The sequence below is a fragment of the Phocoena sinus genome, chromosome 10 (genome assembly GCF_008692025.1).
Source record: "Phocoena sinus isolate mPhoSin1 chromosome 10, mPhoSin1.pri, whole genome shotgun sequence".
Classification (NCBI taxonomy): domain Eukaryota; kingdom Metazoa; phylum Chordata; class Mammalia; order Artiodactyla; family Phocoenidae; genus Phocoena; species Phocoena sinus.
Window position 1 is genome coordinate 46,107,978 of NC_045772.1, and position 12,920 is coordinate 46,120,897.

Here is a 12,920-nt window from a genome sequence, read left to right on the forward strand (position 1 = left end):
CTGCATTTCTTCATGTAGAATCATTTTGTATCCCCAAGGCATTTATAATCCTCCATGAACATTCCTTCCTTTAGCAACTGTTACAGGGAATACATTCTTATTCTAATTAGGTTTCTCCTTAGGGACAAAAAAGGAATTCAAAAATACCGCTATAACTACTTATATCAATAGAAAATTCTAATATAGATGCACTGTTTCTGTATAGCTTTTCTACAAATACAAAAAGTTTGGGTTTCGGCTTCCCTGGTGGCGCAGTAGTTGGGAATATGCCTGCCAGTGCAGGAGACATGGGTTCGAGCCCTGGTCCGGGAGGATCCCACATGCCGCGGAGCAGCTGAGCCCATGCGCCACAACTACTGGGCCTGCGCTCTAGAGCCCGTAAGACACATCTACTGAGCCTGTGCTCTAGAGCCCATGAGCCACATCTACTGAGCCCACGTGCCACAACTACTGAAGCCTGTGCACCTAGAGCCCGTGCTCTACAACAAGAGAGGCCACCGCAATGAGAAGCCCATGCACTGCAACGAAGAGTAATCCCTGCTCGCCGCAACTAGAGAAAGCCCGTCAGCAGCAACGAAGACCCAACACAGCCAAAAATAAATAAATTAAATAAATTTATTTTAAAAAACTTTAAAAAAACGTTTGGGTTTAATATACTATAATATGCAATTATTTGAAAAAAAATATATTGAGTATTAGGATATAAAGTGGAGGAAAAAATAGGGATACAATAATAGAGATAAAGGAAATAGAGGAAACAGAACTAAAGATATTATTCCTGCAGCTGCCAGAGCAAAGGGAGCTGAAATTTGGTGCTTGGCAGCAAAACGGGGATTTTCAATATAATAGTCTGATGTACTTTCCACTGGGGGCTAGAACTCTGTCTGTCACATTTTTGTATCTCCAGATCCTGGAATGTAGTGCTCAATTCATATTTATTAATTAAAAACAAGTGAATAAATAAAGCTAAGCCTATAAAATGCTGAGGTTTGAGAAATGCTCTTGGACATAGGGGGCTTTGTTAAATAAAATCAAAGCATTTTCCATCTTAAGCATCTAATAAGAATAATTAACAATAGAAAGAAAAATAGCTATCATCTACTGTGAAACTTCTGTGAACTAAAGCCATTTGTTCCTTTATTTGCTCAGTTGTTCAGCAACCTTTGTTGAATGCCAGGCAAGATATTTCTGCCTTCACGGAGCTAATATTCTAGTGTGGGAGGCAACACAGAAGTAATTACAAGGTGTAGTGGCCATCCCAGCATCCACAATTCCTTCTCCTTTCAATCAAAATCTGGTCCTTGCTCATCTACTCTCTCCTGTGCAGCTATGTGCCCCTAGCTTCCGGTTGGTTCTGATCTCATCTCCCTGCGGTTCTTTCTAGCTTTTAGAGGCCACTGTTCATGCATGTGAAGCAGCAATTCAAATGCTTCTCCCTGGCAAACAAAACCGAGCTGTAATTGTAAGCACTGGCCACAAAGGGGCATAAGCAGCTCGATGAAATTTACCAGGTTGGCCAGAGTACATTCAAGACTATGACTTAGAAGTATATTCTCTTCTGAGTTGTAGAAAACAAGAATATTCCAAGGGACATATAGGCTAGGGAGGAAAGCCATTTATCCTTAAGGCGTCAATGTTAACTAAAAGTGTCTCAAGACAGGAACAAATACGCAGATGTAGAGAACGGACTTGAGGATACTGGGAGGGGGAAGGGTAAGCTGGGACGAAGTGAGAGAGTGGCATGGACATATATACACTACCAAATGTAAAATAGATAGCTAGTGGGAAGCAGCTGCATAGCCCAGGGAGATCAGCTCGGTGCTTTGTGACCATCTAGAGGGGTGGGATAGGCAGGGTGGGAGGGATATGTAAGAGGGAAGAGATATGGGGATATATGTATATGTATAGCTGATTCACTTTGTTATAAAGCAGAAACTAACACACCATTGTAAAGCAATTATACCCCAATAAAGATGTTTTAAAAAAAAGAAGAAAAGAAACCAACCTGGAGCTTTCCCTCCTATTCCCAGCCCAAGACTTGTTAGATGTCTGTTAATACCCTGTACCTAATCTTTATTAAACATGTATCTTACTGTATATTAAAAAAAAGTGTCTCAAGAAACTCTACATATTCTTGTCAAAGAAGGAATTTAAGCCAAACTTGCAGATTCTCAGAACTTACCAATTTATACTAAAAATACACAACCTCAAGAGTTAAAAAGGGAAGGCAAACAAAGAAGCCAAAGAGTTTAAATGTGATGTGCATTTTATATTACTATTTATAAATTGTATGTGTATTTTGAAATAACCAGAGCATGAGGTTGTATCAGAAGGAAGTGTACGTTTGACATGCTTGGCAATAGAATTGTGTACCAGCAGTGTGTACCAAAGTACCCTACTAAAAAGCTCCGTTCAGAAAGGTAGCAAGCAGTCTGAGTCAGTCTCTCTTTTTAAAACTAGATGTCAGTAGTTAAATGGAACTGGAAATTCTGAAGAGTTGTCCACTTAAACTAGGTCTGAATGACTGTCCTTTTCCATCTTCTTGAGAAATAAATCAGTGTAAAGACGGAAAAGCCTCTTAGAAAAATTGTTTTGCCCTGGTGAAATAATTTGGCTGAGGGTTCTAATGGGAGATTTGTGATGTTGAGAATGGAGAGCTTTTTGATAGCTGTGGATGGTCTAATGGGAAATTCGTAAGTAGTACACATAAATACTGAGGATTATAGCACTCAGTACCATTTGCTTGAGTGTTTTCTTCTCTTGGCTATTCATTCCTGCCTTGTACGGTCTCATTTAAAATTTTACCATTCCTCTATACCACTTTCTAAATACTTCATAGCATGTATCATTGAGTATTACAATTACCTATTTATTTATCAGCACTAAAGCTGTAAGCTCTATGGTAGTAAAGATCTGTCTGCCTTGCTCTCCATTATATCCTGTGTCCAGAATAATGCCTGGAACATGGGAGATACAAAACAATTGACCAAACCTCCCAAATACCAGCTCTCTTAGGCCTTCATTTTCAGTAAGGTTTTTTTGCCTTTGTACAAATCTCCAACTCCTTGAACCTCCATCTGTCACCAACTCCCAACCTCCATTCACATAGATGTCTCTCTCTTGAATCTTTTTGATGAAATTCCAGTCTTGTGTGTGAAGGGTGGAATTCCATGAGGCAGGGCAAAGAACAACTGCTGAGGAAGGAACATTTACAGAGGAGTTGTAATGCAGAAAATTCACCCCCATTTCCCAGTCCATCTATCAGCTTTCTCTTGGTCTCTCTATCCCCTCTACTTCTAGCTCCCTCATATTCCCACTCTCCTCCATCACTATGTTTGGACTCCTTACTGAGCATCTAAACTCTCTCTTACCAGCATTCTTGATTCTCTTATATCCTTATATGTCTACTGCATCATCACAGAACACTAACCTTCAAGTAAACTTCTGGAAAATTATTCTGAGCCATCTAGATTATGTGCATCAATACAGAATCATAGTCATCAACTTCATTCTTGGGCTACCTGTCAGTTCTTTTACTTTTCTGGCTTCAGCTTCCTCCCACCCCTTTTTATCACTATTACAAACTTTCCTTAGTCTACTTCTGGTCTTAATTTAAATTATTGTTCATAGGATCTCATTATCATTTTAGTGTCTGTGCATAAATAGTGATTTCCCCTCTCTTATTCCTGATATTGGTTATTATATATTCTCTGTGTTTTTTTCTTGGTCAGTCTGGCAAGAAATTTATCAATTTTATTTATTTATTTTTCTAAGAATCAGCTTTGATTTCATAGATTTTCTCAATTATTTTTCAGTTCTTAACTTCACTGAGTTCTTATCTTTGTTATTTCCTGCCTTTTGCTGGCTTGCGTTTAATGTGCTCTATTTTTCTCCAGCTTCCTATGGTAGAAGCTTAGATTACTGGTTTGAGATTTTTATTCCTTTCTATTTAAGTGTTTATAATAGCTGCATCCATAAATTTTAACACTGAATATTTTCATTTTCATTCTGTTAAAAACTATATATCTATATGTATTTTATCGTTTCCTTTGGGATTTCTTCTTTGACCCATGGGTAATTGTGGCAGGCACAATTATGTCCCTCTCCTCCCTCTCTTCAACCCCAAAATGTCTATATCCTAATTCCTGGAACCTGTGAATATGTTAGGTTACATGACAAAGGGGAATCAAGGTTGCAGATGGAGTTAAGGTTGCTAATCATTTGACCTTAAAATAGTGAGATTATCCTGGATTATCCAGGGGGGCCCAATGTAACCACAACGATCCTTAAAAGTGCAAGCAGGAAAAAAAAAAAAAAAAAAAAAAGTGCAAGCAGGAAATAGAAAGGATGTGATGACAAAAACAAGGTCAGGGTGATGTGATCCACTTTTACCAACTTTGAAGATGTAGGAAGGGAATCATGAACTAGGGAATGCAGGTGGCCTCTGGAAGCCAGGAAAAGCAAAGAAACACACTCTTCCCTAGATCCTCTAGAAGGGATATAGCCCTTTCAACACCTTTATTTTAGCCCAGTGAGACCCATGTTGGATGTCTTAACCTATAGAAATGTAAGATGATGAATTTGTTTTGTTTTAAGCCAATAAAATTGTGATAATTAGTTATAGCAGCAATAGAAAATGGATACAGTTATTTATAAATGTCATTTAATTTCCAAATATTTGAGGAATTGCCATATATCTTTCTGCTATTGATTTATAAACTTAACTATTATGGTTTGAGAACATACTTTGTACGATTTTATTCCTTAAATTTGTTTAAATCTGTCTCATGACCAGGAATCTGGTCCTCAGTGAACATTCTATGTGTATTTGAAAGGAATGTGTATTCTGCTATTGCTGGGTCAAGTTTTTAATAAATGTCAACTAGGTCAAGTGAATTGGTAGGGTTATTTTGATCTTCTCTACCTTTATTGATTTTCTGTCTACTACTTCTACGTTGAAATCTCCAACTCCAGTTGTGGATTTGTCTAATTCTCCTTTCAGTTCTATCAGTTTTTGTTTCATGTATTTGGAAGCTCTGTTGTTAGGTGCATATGCACCTAGGACTGTTATGTCCGGAGACATATCTAGGACTGTGCGTCCGGAGCCTGTGCTCCGCAACGGGAGAGGCCACAACAGTGAGAGGCCCGCGTACCGCAAAAAAAAAAAAAAAAAAGAAAAAGAAAAGAAAAGTAGGGGGGAAATATGAAACAACTGGACAACAGGTAGCACAGGACTGTGATCTTTCAGCAAAGGGAAACAAAGTAGGTGAGCACTAGGAATGCCCTGGCTTTCTCCCTAAGGACAATTTTCATCACAGTGCAGGAAAGTCTCACTAAGATGAGAAGATAGAGATTAAAGTTCAGGGATGCCAAGACAGCTAAAATGTGTGGGACAGTGAATAGGAGAGAAAGGTACTAGAAAAAGAACTCCAGAAGTTTTTCACAGATGTCCCTCCTTGATTCTTTCAGACTAAATTCCAGTCTTGTGTGTGAAAGGTAAAACTCCACGAGGTGAGGCAAAGAACAACTGCTGAGGAGGGAATATTTACAAAGGAGCTGTGATGCAAGAAAATTCCTAGGGCTCACACAAGACTTGGGATCATTCTAGTGTCCATCAGACAGAGTGAACAAACCTCACTGAATAAATGGGTCATTCAGTAGAGATCTCAGAGGTTCCATCTTAGCAGTGGAGCTAAACTGGTTCTCTGTTTCTCCTCTACTTCTCTTTACCAATATGTTAAGGTCTTTAGAATAATTTCACTCTCCTCCTTCTTCCCTCTGTCCATGAGGTCTTAGAAATTTTAATTCCTCTCTTCTTCCACTAACCCTCTTAGATTTTGAGAGTTTCATATTTTTACTTCTAGATTCTTAGAGTTTCCTTTCAAGTTTTTCTATTTCTATTACAAGTTTACTTTACACGTGCCCAATGTATTCTTATCTCTTTACATGTAACTGTGCATATACATAGCAATGTGTATTGCTCAGTCTGCTTCTTCTGTTTCTCACTATTTTGAAGCATTTGTGCACATTGATTTGTTGTCTTTAATATTTTTCTAGATGAGGCATAGGAATGATCTACTCTCTGAGTTATTGCACATTCTCAAAGATCGTTCTTTCACTTGACAGATTAATTGTATCATAGCTAGGTAAAGAATCTTGCTTTTTCTCTCTGTAAAGATGCTAATCTACTGCCTTGAAGCTACTAGTGTTACAGATAAGAAGTCCAATGCAAAGGAGATTCTTTTTTTCAGCAGCTGGTTCTTTCTAAATGGTAGCAAATAATATTTGTTCTTTAGAGTTCAGGAATTTTACCAGATTGTGCATGTGTCTTTTCTATCAATTCAGCCTGCCCTGGAATTCTGGGAGCCTTTTTAATTTACAAAATTAGGTCTTTTTCTCTCTTGAATGTGTTTCATTTCCTCTATCTAGAACTTGAGAGTTCTTTGTGATTATCAGTAATCTTATTATGTGTAACCACATATATTTCCCAGCCAAAAAAATTCATATATATATATATACACATACACATACACACACATATATATGCATATGTGATAGATATATTACATATATATCACATATCATATATATATTATATATATATATATATATATATATATATATATATATATACTTCCCTACCTCTTTGGAGTAATTCCTCAGAGCTACTGAGAGACTATTTCCCAGTCTATAGGCCTCAGTGAGGCCCTGAATAAAACTTAACCTACAACTTTTAAGTTGTGTGTTTTTCTTTCAGTTGACACTGGCGGTGGAGAAAGCAGGCAGGTTGTCACCTCTCTTACTCCACGGAGGTCTTACAACAAAGCAGGTAAGAATGTATACTTTGAAGCCAGACTGCCTCAGCTCAGATACCAGCTCTGCTGTTTACTAGTGATGTGGTCTTGGGCAAATTATTCACACTCTATGTTTCAATTTCCTTATTTATCCAATGGGGAAAATTATGAGTATTCTTATGGGCTTATTGTGAGACTCATGAGTCTACTTTTGTGAAGTGCTGAGAACAGTTCCTGGCAAGCATATGGGTTGTTTTTAAAAATTCCTTCTGAAAATAGATGCATATGTGGTGAACAAGAACTGTTAAAACTCTGAGCTTTCTAGCTTTCCCTTTCAATTGTACTCAGTTTTGGCTGCACATTTGAATCACAGAGAATCTTTCAGAAACTCTCTTGCTGTACCCCAGGCTAGTTAGATCAAATCTCTCCATAGGAGAAACAAGGCAATAGGAGTTGTCAAAACTTCCCAGGTGATTTCACTCTGCAGCCAACTCCTTAACTCCTACACCAAAGAAAATTCAGTGTTTGTAGATTGATCTCCTCATGTATTAGTCACTGCAAATGAGTTTCCTCAGATTCTTTTGCTCTGCAGAATACAGATCTTAGAGAGAGGACTACAGAGTAAGGCTAAATTTCAGAATCACGGAAATTTGGAAAAACTTTGCAGTCATTTTCCATTGCACTGAGATAGAATCCAAAGTCTGACAAGGCAAGGCTCTATGGAGGTCCAGTCCCTGTCTGCTGGGGGCTCCATCCATCCTCCTTGAATCATTCTCCCCACTGTTCACTATGTTCCAGCCTGGCCAGACACCTTTGTGCTCCTTTAACAGGCCAAGCTCTTTCCTGCCTCAGGGCTTTTCTGCTGGCTATTTCTTGTTTCAGGAATGCTCTCTACTCCCCACCCTGCTCCCCCCTCCTTTTCTTTAACCTGGCCATTGCCTAATATCACTTCCTCAGAAAAATATTTCTTGACTTTCCAATACATCAGTCCTTCTAGGTCCCGTTGTTGTAATCATTCACCAACATTATAGTTTCCTTCACAACACCTATCACAATGTGTAATTACGTATTTACTGGTGGGATTATTGGCTTAATGCCTAAACTCCTAGCTAGACTATAAGCTTTATGTTTATTTTGTCCTACTTCCTTGTCTCAATGCTTATGCTTAATACTGTACAATACAGACGGTCCCTGATTTACGATGGTTCGACTTACAATTTTTCTACTTTACGATGGTGCAAAAGTGATACACATTCTGTAGAGATCATACTTCAAACCTTGAATTTTGATCTTTTCCCAGGCTAGTGATATGAAATAGGATACTCTTTCATGTTGCTGGGCAGTGGCAGTGAGCTGAAGCTCCCAGTCAGCTACACGACTGTGAGGGTAGACAACCGACACAGCCATTCTGTATCCAGATAACCATTCTGTTTTTTCACTTTCAGTACAGTATTCAATAAATTACATGAGCTATTCAACACTTTATTATAAAATAGGCTTTGTGTTAGATGATTTTGCCCAACTGTAGGTTGATGTCAGTGTTCTGAGCACGTTTAAGGTAAGCCAGGCTAAGCTCTGATGTTTGGTAGGTTAGGTGTATTAAATGCATTTTAACTTATGATATTTTCAGTATTCATTGGGTACATCAGGATGTAACCCCATCATAAGTCAAGGAAGATCTGTACAACCAATAGCTCATGAATAAATATTTAATAAATGAATAAATGAAATTTAGTCCTGAAAGGAGTTTTTGATCTTCCATTTCGAATAGGTTGTGGTTTGGATAAAGAAATTGACACTCAAGCATTTAAGTGACTTGCCCCAAATCATTCAGCTAATTAGTTCTAGAATTAGGATTTGGTCTCGTTTCTCCCATTTCTCGGTCCAGTGAACTTTCTAGCGTTAAGTGATTCGCTGCTGCAGATATAAAACAAGAGGATCAAGAAAGTAATCTAAATATATGGAATGAATGAAAGTTTAATTCAGTCATTCAAAAAAACAACTTTTACTGTACAATAATGTAAAGTGAGTACTAGAAGATACTGGAAACTGAACTGAGTTTCAGTTTTCAAGTGAAAGCAGAAGTGACTAAAGGCTTAATTGTTTCGAAAGTTTGTTAATCTTTAGTTCAGACTGGATTACTATTTGGAACGTGCCCAGTTCCTCAGAAAAGTGTACCATCAATCAATAATAAAGCTACCAGTCATTGAATTCCTCTACAAGTGCTTTGCATACATGAACTCCAAATCTCTTTGCAACTTTGCAAAGTAACTATTCACAGATAAGAAAATTAGGCTTGGGCTTCCCTGGTGGCGTAGTGGTTAAGAATCCGCCTGCTAATTCAGGGGACACAGGTTCGAGCCCTGGTCCGGGAAGATCCCACATGCCGCGGAGCAACTGAGCCTGTGCTCTAGAGCCCGTAAGCCACAACTACTGAGCCCACGTGCCACAATTACTGAAGCCCGTGCGCCTAGAGCCCATGCTCCACAACAAGAGATGCCACCGCAATGAGAAGCCCGCGCACCACAACGAAGAGTAGCCCCTGTTCTCCACAACTAGAGAAAGCCCGCATGCAGCAACAGAGACCCAACGCAGCCAAAAATAAATACATTAATTAATTAATTAATTAAAAAAGAAAATTAGGCTTATCACACAGTTTGTAAATGGTTAACATAAGGGTTAAAACCACATTGGTGGATTCCAGTTTCTCATCTGACAACAAGGAAAAAGCTGAACTAACAGAATCTACAACTCTGATTTATCAAAGAACCAAGGTCACAGGGCAAACTACTTCCCCCAAAACTGGAGAGACAGACAGGTGGATACAGAGAATCACAGCTAACAGGGAACAGCAGCCCAGGAGCAAAAGCCAGCAGCTGGAGCCAATATAAATAGAAAAACTTTAAACTGTAATTAACAAACTGCTGGAAGCTCAGTGTAGACTGCCCAAGAGTTAAAAACTCCTAGGCAGCCCCGGATTAGGGAAGCCCCATACTTTCCTGAATTTTACCTCCAAGAGCCATACCAAATTCTCACTGTAAAGATCAGAGAAAATCTCTCCAGGGATTTTCCAGGGATTTCCAGGAGAAAAGTAACCATTTAAAATATGCCCAGAGCTTTCAGTTTTCCTTACCAAGGTTGTCCCTCAAGGAAAACTATTTTACTAGAACCTAAGTGACTGTGATTTCACCAAGCCTAACCCTCCTGGGGATGGGGAAATACCCAAGTCCAGCCTCCTCTAGCTTTTGACATGGGGAAAGACTTTTACTAATAACAGAAAGGAAAGAGGTGCCATCACTACCAATCTCATAGACACTAAAAGGATAATAGAGGGATATTATAAACAACTCTTATTTCCACAAATTTGATAACTTAGATGAAATGGACCAATTCCTTGTAAGACACAATCTACTAAAACTCACACAAGGAGAAATAATCTGAATCGGTCATCTATTTAGGAAATTGAATCAATAATTAATAATCTTCCAAAATAGAAAGCACCAGGCCCAGACGGTTTCACTGGTGAACTTTACCAAGCATTTAAGGAACAAAAGATACCAGTTCTCTATAATCTGTTACAAAAAAATAGAAGCAGAGGGAACTCTTCCTAGCTTACTCGATGAGGGTAGCGTTATCCTAATACCAAACCAGAAAGGAAAACTACAGACCAACATCTCTCAAGAACATGGTTTCTGTGGGTCAGGAATTCAGGAGCATCTTAGTTAGGTGGAGTCCCTATGAAATTGCAGCCAAAATTTTGGCCAGGCTGAAGGCTTGAAGAGTACTGGAGGATTTACTTCACATGGTGCTGGTTGTTGACAAGAGCTCTCAACTTCTCTCCATGTGGGCTTCTCCACTGCTTGCTTAAGTGTTCTTGTGACAGGAAGGCTGGCTTTCCCCAGAAATGAGTGATCCAAAAGAAAGCAAGGTAGAAGTTGTGATGTCTTTTATGAACTAGCCTCATAAGTCACATACTATCATTTCTTCCATATCCTATTGATAATACAGGCCAACTCTATTCAATATGAAAGGGGACTAAACCAGGGGCCATCTTAGAGGTTGTTTATGACATCATACAATGGAATACTTTTTAGCGATGAGAAGAAATTACATACACATGTAACCATATAGATAAACCTCAGATCTTATAATGAAAAAAAAAAAGCCAGACACAAGAGTACACGCTGTATGCAATTTGCATGATGTTCTAGAACAGGCAAAACTACTTTATGGTTATTACCCCTGGGAAGAGGAAGAATTGACAGGAAACGACACAAGGGGATTTCTGGGGTGATGGAAATGTTCTATATCTTGAAAGGGTGTGCTTCTCATGGGTGTATCATTTGTCAAAGTTAAAAATATTTGTGTTCCAATGTAGAAAGACTTACTTCAAAAAATAGAACCATAAGAAAAAAATCAGGTGAAGACTGGGAGTCAGTGGCAGTATAGATGAAACAGGAATGGTAGAATGTCAATAACTGTTGAAGCTGGGAGATGGATACACCAGGGCTCATTATATTATTCTGTTTACTTGGTATGTGTTTGAAAATCCCAAACTTAGAAGTTGAAAAACTAATACCAAACTGTTTTGTGTAATAAGCTTCCAATTCCTTTGTGTAAAAGTGTATCGCTTCTTTTGTTTTACAGTGCTAATTACAAGAGCATTGGTGTCGTGTGAAGGCTGCATTATGAATTGCACACTAAGTCATCTTAGCAACCCTGACTATAACTGGGAACACAAAAATGTGGTGGTGGGAGGTGGGCAGTGAGAAAAATCTTACAGGAGCACATTTTAACCTGTCATTATGTAAAAATTGGTGAGAGCCCTCCAGTTCTTAAGGAAAGTGGGACAGCAAGTATGACACAAAGATGGCTCAAAGACATTTCCTCTCAAGCTAGTTGATGTTTCTCTTCTTCTACCAGATGGAAGCCCAGCAGGGACCATGGTGATCTGGATATTTAGACAGCACCTTCTACTTTTTGTAATAGCTCTTGTTTCTTCCCTCAAAGGCTCTAAAGGTAGGAATTTGGGGGGGGGGGAATATGAGGTGGAAGTTAAGTAAAAGAGTAAAGGAATTTGGAAAGTGGACACAGAGGTTATTTTCCATAATCCTATCACTCAAGGATCTAATTTATCATGTGGAAGTACATATGTCTTCTCACAGGTGCCAGTGAAATTCCTGCCAGAACAGAAACAAGAACCCTCTAGTAAGAATGTGTGGAAGATATCGAAAAGCATAGGATATATTCTGGGACTATTAATAGTCCAGATGGCCCAGATGCATGAAGCGTGAGTAGGGAAATAACCTTAATAAGTCTAAACAGCATAGGGAGACTTGTACTTACTATTAGGCACCCATTATCTCATTAGGAGAAAAATCATCCCGAAAGTTTAAGAATGAGGTTTTGGTTAATATATTTTGATGTAAAAAAATATACTTTTCTTCTCTCTTGCAAAATGAATTACATGAACCCAGTTCATTCATATAATATTGGGAGTTATCTTTTTCATAGAATAATAACAATAATACCAAATATAAAAGTAGAAGCAACTTGCATTTGCATGGCACTTTAGATGTGTCAACTAGTAATGATAACATTTACGGACTGCATATTATATGCTAGAGACTGTGCTAGGTATGTCAGAAGACTGAACTCATTTGATCCTCACAGCAACAATAGCCCCATTTTATGGATGAAGAATCTGAGACACAGAGAGGTTAAGTAAACAGGGTCATGAAGCTAGTGAGTGGCAGAGCTAGGATTTGAACCCAGACAGTGTAGCTCCGAGCCTGTGCTGCATTTTGCTGTCTTTCAAAGCTGACATGGTCTATTAGTTCTGTGGCTGCTGAAAAAATTACCACAAACTTAGTGACTTAAAACAACACAGATTTATTACCTTACGGTTCCGAAGGTCAGAAGTCGTAAAATCAAGGTGTCAGCAGGGCCACCTTCCTTTCTGGAGGCTCTAGGGAAGAACACGTTTCCTTGCCTTTTCCAGCTTCTAGAGGCTGCCCACATTCCTTGGCTTGTGGCCTCCTTCATCCATCTTCAAAACCGGCATCTCTCTGACCCTCCTTCTGTTGTCACATCTTTCTCTGATCACAGCCAGGAAAGGTTTTCCAC